The 19935-nt window shown below is 35.4% G+C and overlaps 1 protein-coding gene across 1 annotated transcript in view; it reads left to right on the top strand.

Annotated features, from left to right (window-relative positions):
* The window catches only part of Cont (Contactin), a 458021-nt gene extending 439077 nt beyond the window's left edge, over positions 1 to 18944 (top strand). The window contains exon 24 of the mRNA XM_090391248.1: positions 18756 to 18944. The gene's annotated coding sequence lies outside the window, so the exon portion shown is untranslated. The remainder of the gene's footprint in view (positions 1 to 18755) is intronic.
* Positions 18945 to 19935: the final 991 nt, after the last annotated feature.

The raw sequence follows: 19935 nt of genomic DNA, 5'->3' as shown, positions 1-19935 counted from the left end.
CGTCTGCTAGGGATCTTTCTTCTTGCTACATCCTCGTAGTCACCATTGCAAGTCTCTAGTTCATGCCTGATTGTTTTTACTGTATTCAGGGAGCATTGGGCAGCAGTCGTAATATCCTTATTTTGATGGCGGGCACGAATCATCATGATACAAGTTATTCTCTTCCATGATTCAGGTGGGTTCCAGCTATCCATCCTTTCTGACATCTTGTATGTGAATGAAGAAGGGTCCAAACTTTTAAATGAAGAGAAGTGTGTGTTAATACATGTAACTTACGGAAAAATATAATTAATTATAAATATGTCAAATTTATCCCGAACACCCTGTATATATATATATAATAAGGATACCAAATAATAAGGATACCAAATAATCTAGAGGTAGTGCACCACCAGGGCAACTCGTGGTAAAGCTCTGATCACTATTCTTAGTATTTCCCATAATGTAAAACACATCTCACTAGAAGATGTATACTGTTATACATTATGGGTGGGGGGGGCCACTACCCAGACCAGTTTCAACCTTTTTTGAGGTCTCCTCAGTGAGTAGCTAGAGACCGTGAAATACCAAGGTTTTTAGTAATACAGAGCCTTATCAACTTTACCTATACAAGTTGCCACAAGGTGCTTTTACTTTTAATAAGAAACTCTGGATGAGATAATGATGTGAAAAGTGTTTTACCTTGGGAATAATGTATATTAGGGTTACCAAGTAATTTTATAAACTTGGTTATTTTACTCCTAATCCCAAGTAAGCAAACAGTTAAGTTTGTGCCTGAAACGTAGTTCAAGTCTAGAGGTAGTGCAACACCAGGGCAACTCGTGGTAAAGATGGGTAAAGCTCTGATCGCTATTCTTAGTATTTCCCATAAAGTAAAACACATCTCACTAGGAGATGTATACTGTTATACATTGTGGGTCGGGGGGTCTAGCTACTCACTGAGGAGACCTCAAAAAAGGTTTAAACCAGTCTGGGTAGTGAACCCTCCCCCCACACACCCATAATGTATAACAGTATACATCTAGTGAGATGTGTTTTACATTATGGAAAATACTACGAATAGTGATCAGAGCTTTACCCACCTTTACCACGAGTTGCCCTGGTGTTGCATTACCTCTAGACTTGAACTACGTTCAGGCGCAAACTTAACTGTTTTGCTTACTTGGGAGAAGGAGTAAAAAACCAAGTTTATAAAATTACTTGGTATCCTTAATATATATTATCCCCAAGGTAAAAACTTTTCTCACACACACACACACACACACACACACACACATATATATATATATATATATATATATATACACACACATATATGTTAAAGATACCAAGAAATTTTATAAACCTGGTTTTAATCCTTTTTTTCCCAAGTAAGCTAAGTTTGCACTTGAAGTATTTTCAGGTCTGAGGTAACTCATGGTAAAGGTGACATAAGCTCTGATCACTTGCCTAAAGTATCCCATGATACAAAGCACATATCCTATGGACATGTATAATGCTATGTAATATGGAAAGGGTCACTACCCAGACCGGTTTCAACCTTTATTGAGGTTTCGTCAGTGGGAACCAGACCCAGAGGTGGTGATACCAAGGTTGAAGTGATGCAGAACTTATATTTACCCATACGAGTTGCCACAAGGTGCTTTGACCTTATTAAATAAAAATCTCCAGATGAGAGAAAGATGTTGAAAGTTTTTTATGTTGGGTATACAATACATTAAAGATACCAAGAAATTTTATAAACCTGGTTTTAATCCTTTTTTTCCCAAGCAAGCTAAGTTTGTGCCTGAAGTATTTTCAGGTCTGAGGTAACTCGTGGTAAAGGTGGCATTAGCTCTGATCACTTGCTTGTTTAGCTTGATTAGCTTACTTGCTTGTTTGCTTACTTGGGAAAAAAAGGATTTAAACCAGGTTTATAAAATTTCTTGGTATCTTTAACATATAGTACACCCAAGGTAGAAAACTTTCTACATCTTTCTCTCATCCAGAGATTTTTATTTAATATGGTCAAAGCACCTTGTGGCGACCTGTATAGGTAAATATAAGTTCTGTATTACTTTAACCTTCAACCTACATACACACATACACATATATACCAGGGGCGAATATATTGGGTATGCTAGGTGTGCAGCACATCCACGGAATAGCAATATCACCAGTATTATATTTTTACATTTATTCCCATTAAAGACTCCACTAATTGTTTTCTGGATTCGTGCGATTCCTAAAATTAAACACAGTACACTAATGCTTCATGAAAAGACAGTTTTCGACACATAAACATATTCGTGTTAATAGCCTGGATGTGCGGTCACAAATACGTACGACTTCAAACCCTTTGAAAAGATGTACAGATAGCACAGCAGGTCAAGTTCTTAGTGTTCTAGTGGTTTGAAATTGCCCCAGAAGGCAAGGCAGGGTGAGTGCTGAGACGATAGCACCTAGTGGTTGTGATTGGCGCATTCATGCAACATAGTCTGTAGGAGAGGAGTTTTTCCATTTATTCGAGTGATAAACAAAAACTACTTGTTTTTCTTGCTAGTGAAGTGTAGCATCTGTTGAGGTTGGAAAGTTTTTTAACAGTATAGGGACATTTTCATTCTAGTCTTTGGAAACAACAGACATAATAAAAATTTATCTACTGCTGAATAAAAATGATACTTCTGTGTGTTAAAAGAAATTTTTGATCTACAACAAAATACTAGAATATATGAGATATCTATTATTGATAAGACAGAAGAGCCGCTGACACTTAAAAAAAAAAAAAATTAACGAATGTAGGATATTATGTATTTTATCATTGCATAAAATGCATACGAAGTCTCAATAAACAAAAGAAAATTCTTAGAAAATGTAGTGAAACATACATAAACTAGAGAAATACCCAATGATAACAAATTTTATGAGATGATTTGCTGCTCCATCAAATCACATGTATTCCTGCCAGTCCTAAATGAATCACCTGATAAACATTATTAGTTTTCTCTCTCTCTCTCTCTTTATATATATATATATATATATATATATATATATATATATATATATATATATATATATATATATATATATATATAATGGCTGTTTATTATTGGTTAGTTATTTATACTTTGCAAACAAATCTCTTTCCCTCTCCTCGTAAGTTTTTTTTATTTAATTATGCCATCATAAATTCACTTATAATTCTAGACTTAATAGAATCACATGCTATTTGCTCTACCCAGCAGCTTATAGGATATACACATATCACAGATGTCAATTATTAATAATTTGTTTGTCATTAACCTCCCAACCGGCTGGTGTGGATGATATAGTCAGCTCTTCCTAGCTTTTTTCATGGATCAAAACCTCGTCGGCATTCTACCTTTTATCATGCCATTACCTTCCTCCGCCGTTAATCTCGTTACGGCTATTCTATAGCCATTAGTGGATTAACTGTTGCTGAGTGACCTTTGTGTCCCCCTGGCTTTACGTCTATTGTGTTGCTTAGAATTTCATTACTGTCCTAAAGTTATTTGACCTTTTTTGCCTCTAAAATGATTTATTGTGTCTCTTCCCAAAAATTGAAATGAATTTCACATATGCGAAAAAAATCAATCCTGAAATGACCACTGATCAGCTTTTGCAATGAATCTATTTAGTGATAGTAAATTTTGTGTATTTTATTCTACAAATCAGTGCACCGGAAGAGTTGCACTGATTGTTCTTTCACTTTACATATAATAATTGAATAATTTTTTTTCGAATTTCAGAATTTTCAATTGTTTGCTTTGAAAATATGTCAAATATTTATTGAAATAAATATGTCCTTTTGCTTTTTTCGTTTCTAGCCAAATAGCATTATATGGATCATCACATTTCAGTTTTAGAAACGATTTTTTGTTATTCATAAAGACAAAATAAAAAAAAAAAATGTTAAAATGCTAAATTGCATTACTCGGTTTCCAATTGTGTCTTTTTGGTATCAAAAATTTATATCCAATGATATTTTAGCAGTGATTCTTCGCCTTGGTCTTTTATTTATTTATTTATTTGTATTATGCATATTACGATAATATCTAATACATATCCTCGTAGATATGTTGAAAATATGTGAAAAATATCATATATGGAATGATTCAAAATTTTTGCTCATTTTGAAGATTTTCTAATGCTTCCCCCCCCCCCCCACCTCCTTATTCTCTCCTGGAACTCAATTGCATAACTACTCTAAAATTCTATACAGGTTTGAAAGCTTTTCTAGACATTATTCAAAATCAATTACTTCATTTTACCATTTTGACAAAAGATATACGGCAATCAGATTGTACCGTGAAGCTTCTAATTCTGTTCTATTTATTTACAATCTAAAACCAGCTGTTCTACTGTCCGCTGAAATTATGTGCAATTTTAGAGATAATATGCTACATTTTCACCATGCAAAATTGTTTATATGCATACCACATAAAAGAAAATTCAGTAGTATTATTTTTGTTTGTTTTTCTTTAAAAAAATTTAAATATTACTTCTGCTGCTGGAAGCTATTTCTGAAATAATCTACGTCTTATAAATACTTGGTAATATCCTCTTAGCTGGAGGAAAAGTTGAAGGCTTATTACTCTCAGTGCTATTGAGAAGAAAGGGGAGAACACTAAAGTGCCTCAGGCTGTAGTATTGCATAATATTTATTGTCAAGAATGTTTTGTTTCCTTTTCGATTGTTGATCTCCTATATCCTAACAGAAATACTGACATTTCGTTTACATGCTTATACATTATTTATGCCAAAATAATTGCTTAATTTATAATGATCAGTTTCACTTTTATTATCGAAAAATTAGAAATTAAATCATACAATTATCTTGAAAAAGAGGATTTGAATTATTTTCAAAGAAAAGGTGCATATGCGTTTCAAATCTTCTTTTTTTTGGTGGGGGGGGGGGGGGTATAGACCTAATCAATCTGCTGATATTTCAGATAATTTATTTCATAAATTGTTCGCAAGACAGCTGTTACAAACGTAAATCACTTGGGGAACACCCATTCATTTTAGTGTAAAATAGTAGCAAAGGTTCAGTTATTTTAGATATGTAATCTAGAAGAAAATGTTATGTCTGCTGAGATTAGAATCTTACGTGAATAATTTTTCTGACATGATTTCTCTATTCGTTATAATGTAACCAATTTCCATATTTTTTCCCTCATGCAGACTCCATGTTATATGCAGTGATTTCTTCTTTGTACTACAAGAAAAAAAAATCAGATAACAAGAAAAATATGTAGTATTTTCTTTTGCACTGGCTGAATTTACAATGTTCTTTCTTTATGTTTTGAAGAGAAAGTGCAAATGACTTTTTTCTTACATTTTTGCCATTATAACATCTCATATAATTATAAGAGTGACATTTTACCGTTTTTCTCCCACACGAGAAACAGAAATAAGGTAGTAATAATATTGTTGATTATGTCAAACTTCATTGTAGCAGAACTTTTTATTACAAAACTTTGTTTATTTTTTATATATTATTTATATATTTCATTTATTAACTAGGGGGGCTATGCCCAACCCCCTGTGTTCCGGTCTGGTAGGCCAGTTCTCCTTCAATTGTGATAACTTGAAAGGGGGTTCCGCCCCTGAATTCTGATGACTCGAATTTTGAAGACTCGACACTCAGGGTAGCCCCTGAGTTTTAAAACGTTTCGAAAAACATGACATAAAAAGGCTTATCATTTTATATGTATATAGGGTAGATTTTATTTCATTATTTTTTATTGGTTTGGTGAAATACTTTACCTGGAATACTCTTTCCAGTTCCAGAGGAACTGGAAATCTGTGAAGTATTATTCGATTTCGAAGGTTTTGTACAAAAATAAAAATAATATAAACTGGAACGTCGGCAGCCGGTGTTATGTCCCTATCTTACGATTTTGTTTGTCTTACAAATTGCATTCGTCTATATTCTTCTAACTTCTACTTTCAAGACATCACCAAAATTTCTACTAATATCTGAGTTATTGTTCCCCGTAGTATCCCTAGTATTTGTATTTTAACTGCGCCCTTTGGGATATTTAGTTTAAGATATTTTATACATAAACAGAGAAAAGGAACTCAAATATCTGAAAGTGTAACTATTGCAGTCGTGACACTTAACTCAATTCATTAGACTTCCCGTTTCTTAACAATAATTCCCTGCATGATTAGGCTCGAATGTTTCTAAGCGGTGCATTGGATTAGCAATATCAAACAACTTTTTTATCATTTAACAAAAGGTTTGTTATTTCTCTAAACATGGTACATATCAAAATACTCAACTAAATTACTTACACACTAAAATTAGCTTAATACAAGTAGTTGGGCTATGATTCGACAAAAGTTACTACGATCATGCCGCCACAAAATTTTATACAAAACATGAAATCACTTAACATGGACAAATTAGATTACCACACACTATTAGATTATTCAACTTCAAGTACACTAACAAATCATTAACTACTCTAGCACATACTTATGACAATTCCGATTCTCTACACATCACACTAGGCATTCAAATTCCTCAGGCTACTTGATTACTCAATTCACTAATCAAACTCAATATTAACAAAACCATTTACTTCATTAACACACAACTATGTCATTAACTTTCCTTTTACAATATAGTAGGCACTCAAGATTCTTAGGACAATTAATTATTCACAAATTATCAACACTAGCTAGCTTACTTTTAACACTCTCTATCAAATTCTAAAGTCCTATTATAATTACTCCCTAATCACTTTAACAGTTCCGTATTATGACAATGGTACCTATCACAAACAACTTCTAGTTAACATAAGATAAAATTCACAATACCTTTCTTTAGCTTCACTTACGGGCCTTTACCTTCTACTGAACGAACTTGCTTGCATAACTTCTTGCAATTCAGGGCTATATAAACATCTGCACCATCGGCTGTACTATCCGAAACGAGGCCATCGATATTTTCACAGCTTCCTATGACTATGGTATATTTCGCTTTCTACATAGGAATACGTGAATAGTTTTCCCGCTCACCTTCGATTCCTTGTTGTGGCATGAGGATATAAGCCATATCTCTCCACTCAGGAACACTGTGAAATCCACTAGAAAACCAAACTAAAACCACCGCGACTATCCAAACGTTTCTTCTCCTCTCACAAAAGGCAATAAGGCCTCAAGCCTCCTTGACTATCTAAACGTCTTCTCCAAAAACCAAAGGAGCCTACTCTCTCCTCGAAAAAGCCTCTCGAAGGGGGGGATTACCAACCCTTTTATAGCTGTTCCCTAACGGCGCCCTTTCTTACTTCTTTTTCCCGCCTCCTACTTGTTTTCCGTCTGTCTACCAATTGGGTAGCATTTTGCCGCCATACGTCAATTTGATCGGCAACTCACAACGAAGTTTCTATCCGGGTACAGGCCCTAAGCGATATTCCGTTATTTCTCTTGTTAGCCTCTATCTTAACCCCTTTCAAATACCTTTCTCAGAATTCTACTTAATGCTTAATCTGTAGCCTCTCACATAGCGTATTCCATGACTCATTCTTTTCCACTTATGTACTTAACTCTTTCATTCTTAATCGTATTACTATATTAATTTTTAGTTAGCTACTTATTTAATACAAATTCCTTGTTTAGTCATAATACATGTTAATACATTCTTGTTCTTTTGCTATTTTAACTAAACAATAGACCTTTACATTTTACTCAATTTATACTGGATGCAAGAATATTTTATTCATTAAATTATTCCTTTTATGCAGGAGTTTTTATTTATGTTATTTATTTTTCATGTTACACCATGATAACTGAGAATATTATATTCTCAAGATATCAGGTGTAACACCGGTTTTCTTTTCTTTTTTTTAAAGAATATTTCAAATAATTATCATGAATTAATTTCTTCGAGAACAAAGAAAAATCTTTTGTCTAGTAAGTGATTAGAAAAAAATTAGCAGAAAAAAATAAAAAATTAAATTGGTTCTCCAAGGTAAGGCTTTGTTCACTTAAATATTTTTAAGTGAACAAATTATACAAGATCTTTATTTTGTCCAGACATTAAAATTGTATTGTACAATAAAAAGAGAAAACAAAAATATAAATAATTTCTCTATTTTTAGTCTATCCTATATAACTAAAATCCAGTTGACCAGCATGGAACAAGGAAGTGCGTTTCTTGTTATAGGCAACTGAGAACGCGAGATAATCCGATTAACCGTTCTCTTCAGCATGAGGGTTTATCACACTTTCTAATGGACACGACAGTTAAATTGCACTTCTTATCCAAGTTCTTTAAACAGGTGGGCTGAAACATATCCAGATTTAAGTTAACAATAAGGGGCTAAAAATCCCTTATTGTTTTTCAGCCAGTAAGCGAAACTAAGATCGAAAACTACGATCTGAAACGTAAAAATTTTTCTTTTCATGATGGGGTTCGAGCTCAGGTCTTATCTTACGAATTGTGGAAGTATTCTGCTAATTGCGCTACTGAAGTACCACACCTTGTTATATTGCATACGTTTCAGATCGTAGTTTTCGATCTTAGTTTCGCTTACTGGCTGAAGAACAATAAGGGATTTTTAGCCCCTTAACTTATCAACCTCGCCAGAAAAAAATAGCCGTTTGGCTTTTCATCATATCCAGATTTAGTTGGACGTCTATAGACGTCCTAGCCGTTTGGGAGGTTAATGAAAGGATTTCTATTCACACTTATTCTTCTTTCCTTTACATTTTCCATTCTCACATGACTTATTAATGATGGTTCACATACCTTTTGAGTAATTCTAATATATCAAAAAACAATCACATTGTTCCCCCACTGTACACAGATTTAGTTACAATTAACAAATTAAAGTATTAAAAGTTATTCTACAATTAATTGCATTGGGCCAATTAAGATGAGTGCTGATGCGCTATACACTCTTAAAACTTGCATACATTGATAAATATGCAGTCGAATTGATATGAATTTTGTAATGCAGCTTGCATAAACCACACGACAGCACACCCAACCAAAATGGGCATGCAACGCCTACACAAAGAAAGAAAATTGGGGAACACCGTCCTTGTTTTTTGATGTTCGTTACCACTACTGTCAAAGTTTAATGACCAAATTTTTCTCTTTCTCTCTCACATACTTTTCCTTTTTTATTCATAATAATGCTTTATGGTATAAACAGCACCAAGAGAGAGGAAAAAAGGCATTTATTAACCTTATTGAAATTTCACTGGTTTTCTACCCAACATCATCGAACCACAATTACACACTGTGACCAGCACACAGCACTGTACTAAGTAATTGGGGAAAACAATTCAAACTGTAACTAAAAACAGAACTAATGTTCTCACACGACATCCTCTACGGTCTATATAACCATGAAGTTAATATAGATAAGTTAGGATATCAGGTCTCAAAATGACAGTCTGCCATGCTTTTGATAAATTAATGCAACCATGCTTATTGAAATTGGGAGAGTTCCTCATGGCTGATGCTGATTCTAAAAATAGTCTCTCAGACCTATAGTAACTTCTATGTAATATAGATGTTTTTTTCCATCTAATCATATGTGAAGTAATATCCAGAGTATGGTATGCCAATCCCAACTTGTCATACAGATGATTGTGGATGTTAATTGATCTACCAGTCTGTAAAAAGTAGTTAAACTGCAGGCACATGGAACTTAATACATGCTAGGATGTTCGGGAGAATGCATAAAGGTAACTAGCTGAATGAAAGTGACATGGAGTTCATATTTGCAGAGAACTTTGCCTATTTTTTTATGTTAACATCTGCCTTGAAGAACATAAAAATTACATCTGAAATTATCTGCATGATAATTTGGGATTGGCAGACCATGCTCTGAATACTCCTTCACATACGATTAGATGGAGGAAAACATCTATATTACACAGAAGTCATCATAGGTCTGAGAGACCATTTTGAGAATTAGCATCAACTGTGAGTCACTCTCCCAACTTCTATAAGTATGGTTGTATTATTATTATTTACTGACACCTCCAGGGAGTCCAAAGACTCATCAAGGGGCAGCAACTATTCTACAACTCTGTTTCCACCAACTACAATGAACCACAACTACCATCATCATTTACCAACTCCATCTACCGCCAACCACACCACTAGTATTCTCACAGGACAATCACAAACATCCATGCTCATGGCAGGATTCGAAACTGCAGCCTTTTGGCTGGAGAGCCAACGCTAACCACTCGTCCAACAAACTGGTTAATTTACCAAAAATCTGGAAGGCTGTCATTTTGAGACCTGCTAGCCTGACTTCTCTAAATTAACTTTATGGTCATCTCGCCCATAAAAGGTGCCATATAAGGATGTCAGTTACAGTTAGAAGCTTTCAACAATTCACTTTCAACAATTACCTAGTTCAGTGCTGTATGCCTGTCACAGTTATAATTGTGACAGACATACAGCATTTTTATAAGTTGTGAACAAAGAATTCACTGAGTTCAAATCCTTTAACAAAATATATATATATATATATATATATATATATATATATGTAGAAAGTATTTTTACCTTGGGTATAAATTCCACCTTTGCCACGAGTTGCCCTGATCCTGCACTACCTGTGGGATCAGTTAGACTTGCATCAATTGCAAGCGCAAACTTGACTTTTAGTCTGTTTGCTTACTTGGGAAATGGAGTAAAACCAGGTTTAAAGTTTAAAATTGCTTGGTATCTTTAACATATATATATATATATATATATACATATATATATATATATATATATAAATCAAAAATTGTGTACCATCTAGTGTGCCCCACCTTCAGATGCAGCAATTTGTCTCCATACAATACTCAGTGGGTATTGATTTCCTCCTGTTAAATACATGAATAATTCTCTCAAGGTCAGCATTCATATTTATACTAGCGGGAATGGAACTGAGTTATGGGAAGACAGTGTGAGATGTCTCCAGGTGTATTCTGTAAACTTAAAGGGTGTTCTGCTCATTTAGCATATCACTCTGGATTTGAGATTTCCCTCTTATTCTTTTCCAAATTCTATCAGGAACATCAGGAGTCTGTAAATGCTTTCCATTGGTTCATTATCCTTGCTGTTGGTCTTAGTTTAGCAAAACTCTTTTCACATTCTATTAGGACTGTCAGGCTTTCTCTTTCCTTCTGGATTTCCATTCCAGGACTGCATGACAGATTTCTTGGTGATCTTTCCTAAGTATATGACCACTCCATCTAAATTTTCACTTTCGGGTTGAATTTTTTTTTTTTTTTTTTTTTTTTTTTTTTTTTTTTTTTTGCTGAATTGATCTTTTCCAGAGGTCTTCATCAGTAATAATTTGTGACCACCACATTCAAAGTATATTTCAGTGATAGAATTTGGGAAAGAATAAGAAGAGGGAAATCTCAAATCTGGAGTGAAAATTAGTCTATGAATGTTTCTAGTTTTCTTTGTATTTCGTTTGAAACCAGTCACATTTCACATCCATATAAAAGAACTGATTTAATACATCCGTTAAATATTTTTATTTTTGTATCTGTGTGAATGTTTTTCATTTCCATACTCAACTAATGTAAAATTAAAGTGTGACACTTCTTGCTTTTTGAATCCTTATATCAACATCTCTACATGGGACCTTGTTGCCCACAGTGATTCTCATTTCTTTTGTTTTGTTTATATTTATTTTCAAACCAACTTTCAGTGATTCTTCTTGTAATGTGGTTAATTTATTTTGGATATCTGCATGTCTGTGAATAGTTAGACATGCATCATCTACATAGGCTAGATCACCCAAAGTTTTATTTGTTTTTCGTGATATTCCTCTGGTATGTGTCATTACTCTCTGTTCTAGAACATGATCTAGCACCAGTATAAATATTAAAGGAGATATAATGAAGTAGAGGTAACTAGTCTATTACAGAACCTCAATGTCAGTACATCTGTGGGATTGGATGGTATACCAGCTCATGTCGTACATGAAGCGGCTAAAGAATTGTCAGTGCCCTTGACCATTTTGTTTAATTTGAGCCTCGGGTCTGGGTCAGTCCCAAGGGGGTGGAAAGAGGGGAAAATAGTTCCGCTGTACATGTTGAATTACCGGGCTGGTAAGTATGACAAGCTTAAGTGTGTGCTGGGCTCAGTGCCATGGCATGTAAAACTGCAAGGGCTGGATGTTGATAGTGCATGGGAGGTGGTTAAGAACTGTTTGCAGGAGGCAATGGTGGACTGTATACCAAGAGTCCGAATAATAAATCAAGTAGGGGTTAAATGGATGAATAGCACCATTAAGCTTGAGCTGCAAAAAAAGAAACAATTGTGGAGGGAATTTAAGGAGAAAGGTGACCATCAGGCGCAGGAACAGTATAAAGCTCAGGCCAGGATGGTAACAAGGGTGGTAAGAAAAGCAAAAGCAGATTACGAAAGAAAATTGGCCATGCAGGCTAAAGAGAATCCCAAACAGTTTTTTCAATATGTTGCAAGTAAAAGGAAAAATGCTCATGGTAGAATGATCTTAAAAAATGCTGAGGGTAGGGAGGTAACCGAATCAGTCGATATATTGTGGAATTACTGAGCGAGCACTTTGCAAGAGTATATCATCCAGGTGGTGACTTTGCAGGAATGGAAGAACCAACAGCTTATACTGGAATTGTGATGAATGAAGTAGAGGTAACTAGTCTATTACAGAACCTCAATGTCAATACATCTGTGGGATTGGATGGTATACCAGCTCGTGTCATACGTGAAGCGGCCAAAGAATTGTCAGTGCCCTTGACCATTTTGTTTAATTTGAGCCTCAGGACTGGGTCAGTCCCAAGGGGGGTGGAAAGAGGGGAAAATAGTTCCACTGCACAAAGGTGGTTCCAAGGCTGCTGTTGAAAATTACTGGCCAATCAGCATAACAGGAAACATTATCAAGGTCTTAGAGAAAATAGTCAAGAGGAAAATACAAGAAGATTGGATAGAAGAAAATGGGATACTCTATCGGGGACAGCATGGTTTTGTGAAGGGTAGGTCATGCCTCAGTAACTTGCTCACTTATTATAACACAGTGACGGCTGAGCTGGATAAGGGTAATGGGTTTATAGTGATTCTACTGGACCTTGCTAAGGCTTTTGACAGGATACCACATGGAATTCTAATCAGTAAATCGCAGCATATGGGGATGGACATAGGGTTGGTGAGATGGATAGGAGGGTGGTTGACAGAGAGATATCAGAGAGTGGTTTACTCAGGAGTAGAGTCCACAAGACGGCCTGTGACTAGTGGTGTGCCACAAGGATCTGTTCTTGGACCACTGCTATTTAATTTGTTCATTAATGATATAGGAAAGGATCTGAGAGGAACAGTTCATTTGTTTGCGGATGATGCGAAGTTGGGTAGGGCAATAGTGAATGCAGATGACGTCAAAATTTTGCTGGATGATTTGGATAGATTGGAGGTCTGGGCTAAGGAGAATGGATGTCAATTTAATGTGGCAAAATGTAAGGTTATGCATTTTGGGGTGAAAAGGCGGCAGTTTACTGCATTGGTGGAACTGTGCTCCAGGAAATTGATGAGGCACAAGATTTAGGAGTGTTGGTGGATAAGGAATTGAAATTTAGGGGACACATTGCAAAAGTGGCCAAATCAGCTCATCAAATCACTTGGTTGCTGAAGAATACGTTGACAAGCGGGTTATTGTTCCTCTGTATCGAGCCTTGATAAGACCCCATCTCGACTACTGTGCCCAGATTTGGTCACCTAGGTTTCTTTTTGATGGTGAGGAGGTGGAGAGGATCCAGAGGCGAGTGACCAAGATGATAGCAGGTCTGTGGAATGAACCTTATGAGAACAGGTTGAGGATTTGTGGGTTGCAAAAATTGGTTAATAGGCGGAGGAGGGGAGATATGATTGAGACATTCAAATTACTGAAGGGTTTCTATAAAATTAATTCAGAAGATATTTTTGAGAACAGGGCTGGTTGTGGGAGGACTAGGGGACATCCATGGAAACTGGGCAAAAGTGTGGTTAGTAAAGGTGTTAGAGCTGGGTTCTTTACTTTTAGAGTAGTGAATGAGTGGAATGTGCTCCCTGTGTCTGTGGTGGATGCTGTGACAGTGAATGAGTTTATCTATCATATCTCACCTGCTAAGGTGAGGTATGATAGATACTGTATGAATGTTGAATAGTTGTGATGAACATGATTTGGGGCCTCCCTCGATGAGTCTAATGACTCCCTGAAGTTGCCCGTAATAATAAGACATCCGTGTTGCACTCCAGATATAGTTTGAAAAGGCTGCGACAAATATCCATCAGGCAGCACCTGACATTGGAATTTATTATATCCTTTCTTTATTAGGTTCATTATCTTCTGTGGCATTCCTTTGTTTTGAATGAAGTGCACTCTGCATACAATCTCTAGCTATGAAATTGAAAGCTTGTACGTAATCCACAAACATCAAATATATAAGAGAGCTAAAGTCATATGACTGTTTGACTATTATTCTTTGGGTGTTAATGTGATCTTTTTTGCCTAAATCCAGGCTGCTCTCTTCTCATGCCCTCATCTAAAATATTAAAGATTCCTGAAAGAATAATTTTGCTAACAACACAAGCAGGCTTATACCTCTCCTTTTACAATTTTCTAAATTTCCTTTCTTTGGTATTTTTACTATTATCCCTGTATTCCAATCAAAATTGAATGTCTCTGTCTTCATTTAGATGGTGAGCTTCTATCAATTTTTAATTTATCTACTCCTTTTTTACAGATTAATGCAAAGAGTGGGAAAGAGTATGAGAATGAGTCCTGAGTGTGGAATGTTTGGTCTGAGTGAACATAACACCCATGGTGAAAGACTGTTAGAATTTGCCCATGCGAACAGATTAGATATTACCAATACCTGTTTCCAGAAACACCCATGACAAACCTATACTTGGACATCTAAAACTGATAGGTGAAGACCCAGATTAATTACATCCTTTCCAACTGTAGAAGACAAGCATCTTTGATATGCATACTTATCTAGGAGCAGACTGGTACTGACCATCAGCTAGTAAGAGCCAAAGTAAGACTGAGACTCCAAAACCTTACAAGTCATGCCAATCCCACAAGACTGGATGTCAGCGTAATCCCTAATGGGTTCACAGAAGAAACTTCAACAAAGTTGGATGACTTTTTGAGACTAGTGGGGAGAACTCACCTGAAATGCTGTGGGAAAAGGTCAGGGTTATAATAGAGGATACAGCTAAGAAGTATCTAGGCCCAGTTAGAAGACCAAGAGACCCATGGATGGATCTGATCGAAAGGAGGTGGTTTGAGAAACAAAGAGACACAAAGACTGAAGAATATAAAAGATTATATAAAGAAGTGAGAAAAGCTATCAGACAGGACAAGGAAAAATTTTTTGCTAATAAGTGTGAAGAAAGAATTCCAGATGAAGAGGCACAATTATATAAGGATGTTTAATTTAGTTCATGACCTAAATCACAAGTAGAAGCCCAAATTGAATGTTATCAAAGACAGGAATGGAGCAGTACTACCAGAAGAACTGGAAATCAAAAACAGATTGAAAGCATACTGTGAGGAACTGTACAGCAGAGAGAAACGGAAATTTGGTGATGCCCTTTTACCAAGAAAATTTCAATTTAGGACCTCCTCTACTTAGGCATGAGATTGAAGGAGCAATTAAACAGCTTAGCAATAATAAGGCCCTGGGTGCAGATGGAATCTCAGCAGAGTTAGGGAAACAGGGGATGGAGGGATAAGAGTGTTTCATAGATTGATTACAAGGATATTATTATTATTAAACAAGATCTCATGGAGTCAAAGACTCATCTAGGAGGTCCTTTTATCTCACACACACACACATCTCATCATACCGTGTCTTAAACACATTCAAACTCCTTGCAGACACCACACTCTCAGGCAAGGCATTTCAATCACTCACAACTCTGCACGAAAAAAACCTGCCTCTCACTCCCCTACTCACACCCTCTTTATACAGTTTCCAGGGATGACCTCTGGTTCTCCCCTGATCTCCCACTATTCTCTGTAGAACTTCTCCACCATTGATCCTATAACAACCCCTTACCAACTTGTAGGTCTCTATCATATCTCCCCTCTTCCTTCTCTCCACTAGACTCTGCAAATTACATCTTTTCAATCTTTCCTCATACTCGACATTCCAGAGGTCAGAAACTACCTTAGTCAGTCGCCTTTGGACCCTTTCCAACATCTCTTCATCCTTCTGAAAACCAGGTGACCAAATCTGGGCACAATAGTCCATGTGTGGCCTAATCAAAGCCTTATACAATGGAACAAGAATCTCCCTACTTCTACACGTCAGTGTCCTCCTCATCATTCCCAGAAGTCTTTGTGTTGTCTTCACAATTTTGGCGATGTGTCCCCTAAATTTTAGATCCTTATCCACTATCACCCCCAGATCTCTTATTTCCTCTACTTCCAACAATATATTCTCACCAAGCATAAATTCTGCATCCCATCTTTGTTTTACAAATTTTGAAACCTTACATTTTGCAACATTGAACTCACATCCCCATTTGCTTGCCCAATCACTCAATTTATTCAAGTCTTCTTGCAAGGCCACAATATCTTCACTACTCTTTATGGTTCGTCCCAACTTTGCATCATCTGCAAACAACTGAATAACTCCATATGGAAGACAGAATCATGGCCTAGAGATTGGAAGAAGTCAGTCTTCATGCCACTGCACAAGAAGGGAAATGTGAAGAATTACGAGATCTATAGAACTATTAGTATATCATTCTAAATAGGATCGAGGCCAAAGTTGAGGCAGAGATGTCTGAGGAAACAAGCAAGTTTGAGGAAAGGTAAAGTTACCAGAGATCAGATCTTTTGCCTTACACAGAACATAGAAATATATAAAGAATTTTGACTCCTTAAGGTATTGTGTTTCATAGACCACTCTAATTGACTGTGTTCAGTATGTGAAACTGGGGGAGCTAATGAAAATAATGGGTTTTTCCTCAAAATACCATCTGATTGACAGCTCACTTTACAATGAGCAAGAACCACAGTAAGAACAGGTGTTGAATTAACTGATTGGCTTCTGGTTGGAAAGGGAGTTAGGCAAGGACATCATGCATGAAGTATTGGATGAGCTTAACACAGGAATTAGGATAGGTGGCAGATTGATCAATAACCTGAGGTAATGCTTTGTCTTTTGTACTGACAAGAAAGAATAGAGGACTTCAACTCAGTCCTAGCAAGACAAAGATTATGGTTCTCAAAGGAAATATAGACAGGGAAGCTTCAAGAAATGTGTACCTTAACAGACAACAAAAAATTGAGGAAGTCAGCAAGTTCGAATAACTGGGATCCATTATTAGTGTCAAGAATTTCTGTTGAGAAACATCAGGAGACTGACTATCTTTTCAGATTTCAGACTTGTCTGAAATCTGAAAAGATAGCTCTATTTCCACTGGAACAAAGTTGAGGATTTTGGATGCAGCTGTTTTTCCAAGGATGTGAGACCTGAAACCTAAAGAAGTCTGATAGGAAAAGGATAGTTGCTTTTGAGATGTGGTGTTACAGAAGGCTGCTGAGGATATCATATACTGAAAGACAGCCAAATGAATGGGTGCTAGAAAAGATTAGTGAAACATTTGTTTGCTTATTCTTTGGTAAATGATAACAAAAGAATATAATTTACTTTCTAACCATGCAAAAAAAAAATTGCTATAATTACTTCATCACTGTATTTTAATTAAATGGTGATATGCCATTTTTCTACCTATATATAGATACACAGAGGAATTACTCAGGGTTTGAAATCTAATGTTGTAGCATCAGAGAATTTGCTCATAATCTAGATAGCCATTTTGCCTCTGAGTGGGAGAAGTGAACATGCAGTCTTGAGTGAGTGGCAGCTACGCTTGTGGAATCTTCAGTTGAATGAAGGGGGTATATGTGTAACTAAAAGTTGGTGATTATGACCAACTGAGTAGATTTAAGAAACTGCAAGGTTGGTAATGCATGAGAAATGATTTTGAGGCATTTAAAGAGAGCAGTAAAAGAAAAATCAGATTGAGAGACAATGGGTATACCAAAAACGTTTTTTTTTTGCTGCATAGCGATCAAAAACACATTATGGAAGGATAACTTTAATGATTACTTTATGATAGAGAGAAGAAAATCAAAGTAGATTAACTGAAGAAGCTTATTCTGTGAAATAACCATTTTAAAGCTCTATCCTCAAAAAAGAAGAAAGGCTGATTTTTGACATAACTTTGAAAATATTGCTCATGTTATTACATATTTAAATTATACTTGATAAGAAATTATATTCTTGTTTTTATTTTTAACTCAAGTTAATATGACTTCTTCCAATGATTTACCTGTCAGTATCTCCACAGGTTAGACTCACTAATAGGCCTCAATAATAGTCGGAACAAGTCTGGATAGTGACCGTTCCCATAATGCATGACAATACACATATCCAAAAGGTGATTTGTATTTTTTGATATTAGAGCAACTGATGTGAAATCATGTTTCCATATATAAGTAGCCTAGTTCTGGAGTTTCTTCATATGCAAATGTTTGTTTGCTCATGCTAAGAAAAGAATAAAAAAAAAAGAAGATAATTTCAAGACATGTTTTATTTATATTTGTGCTTGTCACTTAACTTTGGTAAGATAGTGTGTGTTGATGTACCTAGAAATAAAATTTGAAATGATTGTATGCTTATTTATAACTATATGATATAGGTTTTTTTTATTTTTTTATTTATTTATTTTTTTTTTTTATCAGGATATGATAAATGACTGTCATCTGTGTGGTTCATGAAGCATCTCCAAGCGTTACTTCTTACAGCCAGTATGGGATCATGAATTGAGAAAACAGAAGATGCTTGGAATTCTTGGCAAATAGCATATGTTTTTATGCCAAAATTAAAAAGTAACTTTAAATTCAAAACATTCCATTTTGCCTTTGCCTTTATTATTGTTCCCCCCTCCCCTTGTATTGTGTAATAGTAACTTTCATAAATATATTTTTACAAGTTTTTTAAGGTAATAATTTAGAATTATCTCAACATATTTACACTGGACTGAATATGATACATGGTATTTTGCTCTCTTCAGTGCATTCCTATTTTAGTATTTTATAATTTTACCTTCATGTCAAATAATTGCATAATTATTCAATTAGATTAATTACAAAAGATCATTGCCAAGATTTTGTGCCCAGTGAACACAATATCTGTATATTGTGTTTAATATATTTATTATATATCTGTATATAATAAAAAGCAATTATATACTCTGGAAGTTAAACTGGGTCTGTAAAGGCATGAAGTCTAGCATTTTTCATAGCATGTGGGGAGTTAGTGAAATGGTTGACAGTTGGAATAGTGAGTGCTTTGGAAAATGAATGAAGGATAATTTCTTGGGATACTTGATGATATATTACAATATCATCATTTGCCTTGCTATTCCAATTTCATTAGTGTTTGATGAGCACTTGTTTGTGAATAATCTTGTGACGTTACTTTTAGCTACTTGCTATCCAGAGCTCTTGCTTGCATATTTTGTGTATCATGTTTCTAAATGATATGTGTTATTCTGAAGCCCTGATTTGTGTATTTTGCTCTGTGAAACTCATTTTCCAGAGGAAAATTCAGTGCTGCTGTAGTCTGAAACTGGCTTACTCTGCTTCTGACATTTACTTGTCTGTATGTGAGCTTGTTTTTCTAGTTAATTATTTTCCTGTGTGGTTAGTTGCACTTTCACTGGAAAGCAAGTTGTATGAAAAATTGTTATGGTTGGTTCAAAAGATATATATATATTACTATATAAATCAGCTAACGCCTTTTATTCCCGTATAGGGAGTAGGCGAGACGTTTTAGCCCTATCTAACTTTTGGAGACTGAATGGGCAGTTCAATCTCCTCTGGTAGCTAATCAGAGATAGCTGGCCCAAGGCTATCACTA

Source organism: Typopeltis vanoorti, chromosome 1 (genome assembly GCF_054136105.1).
Source record: "Typopeltis vanoorti isolate ZY-2024b chromosome 1, IOZ_Tvanoo_1.0, whole genome shotgun sequence".
Classification (NCBI taxonomy): domain Eukaryota; kingdom Metazoa; phylum Arthropoda; class Arachnida; order Uropygi; family Thelyphonidae; genus Typopeltis; species Typopeltis vanoorti.
This window is presented reverse-complemented; position numbering and strand designations above follow the sequence as displayed.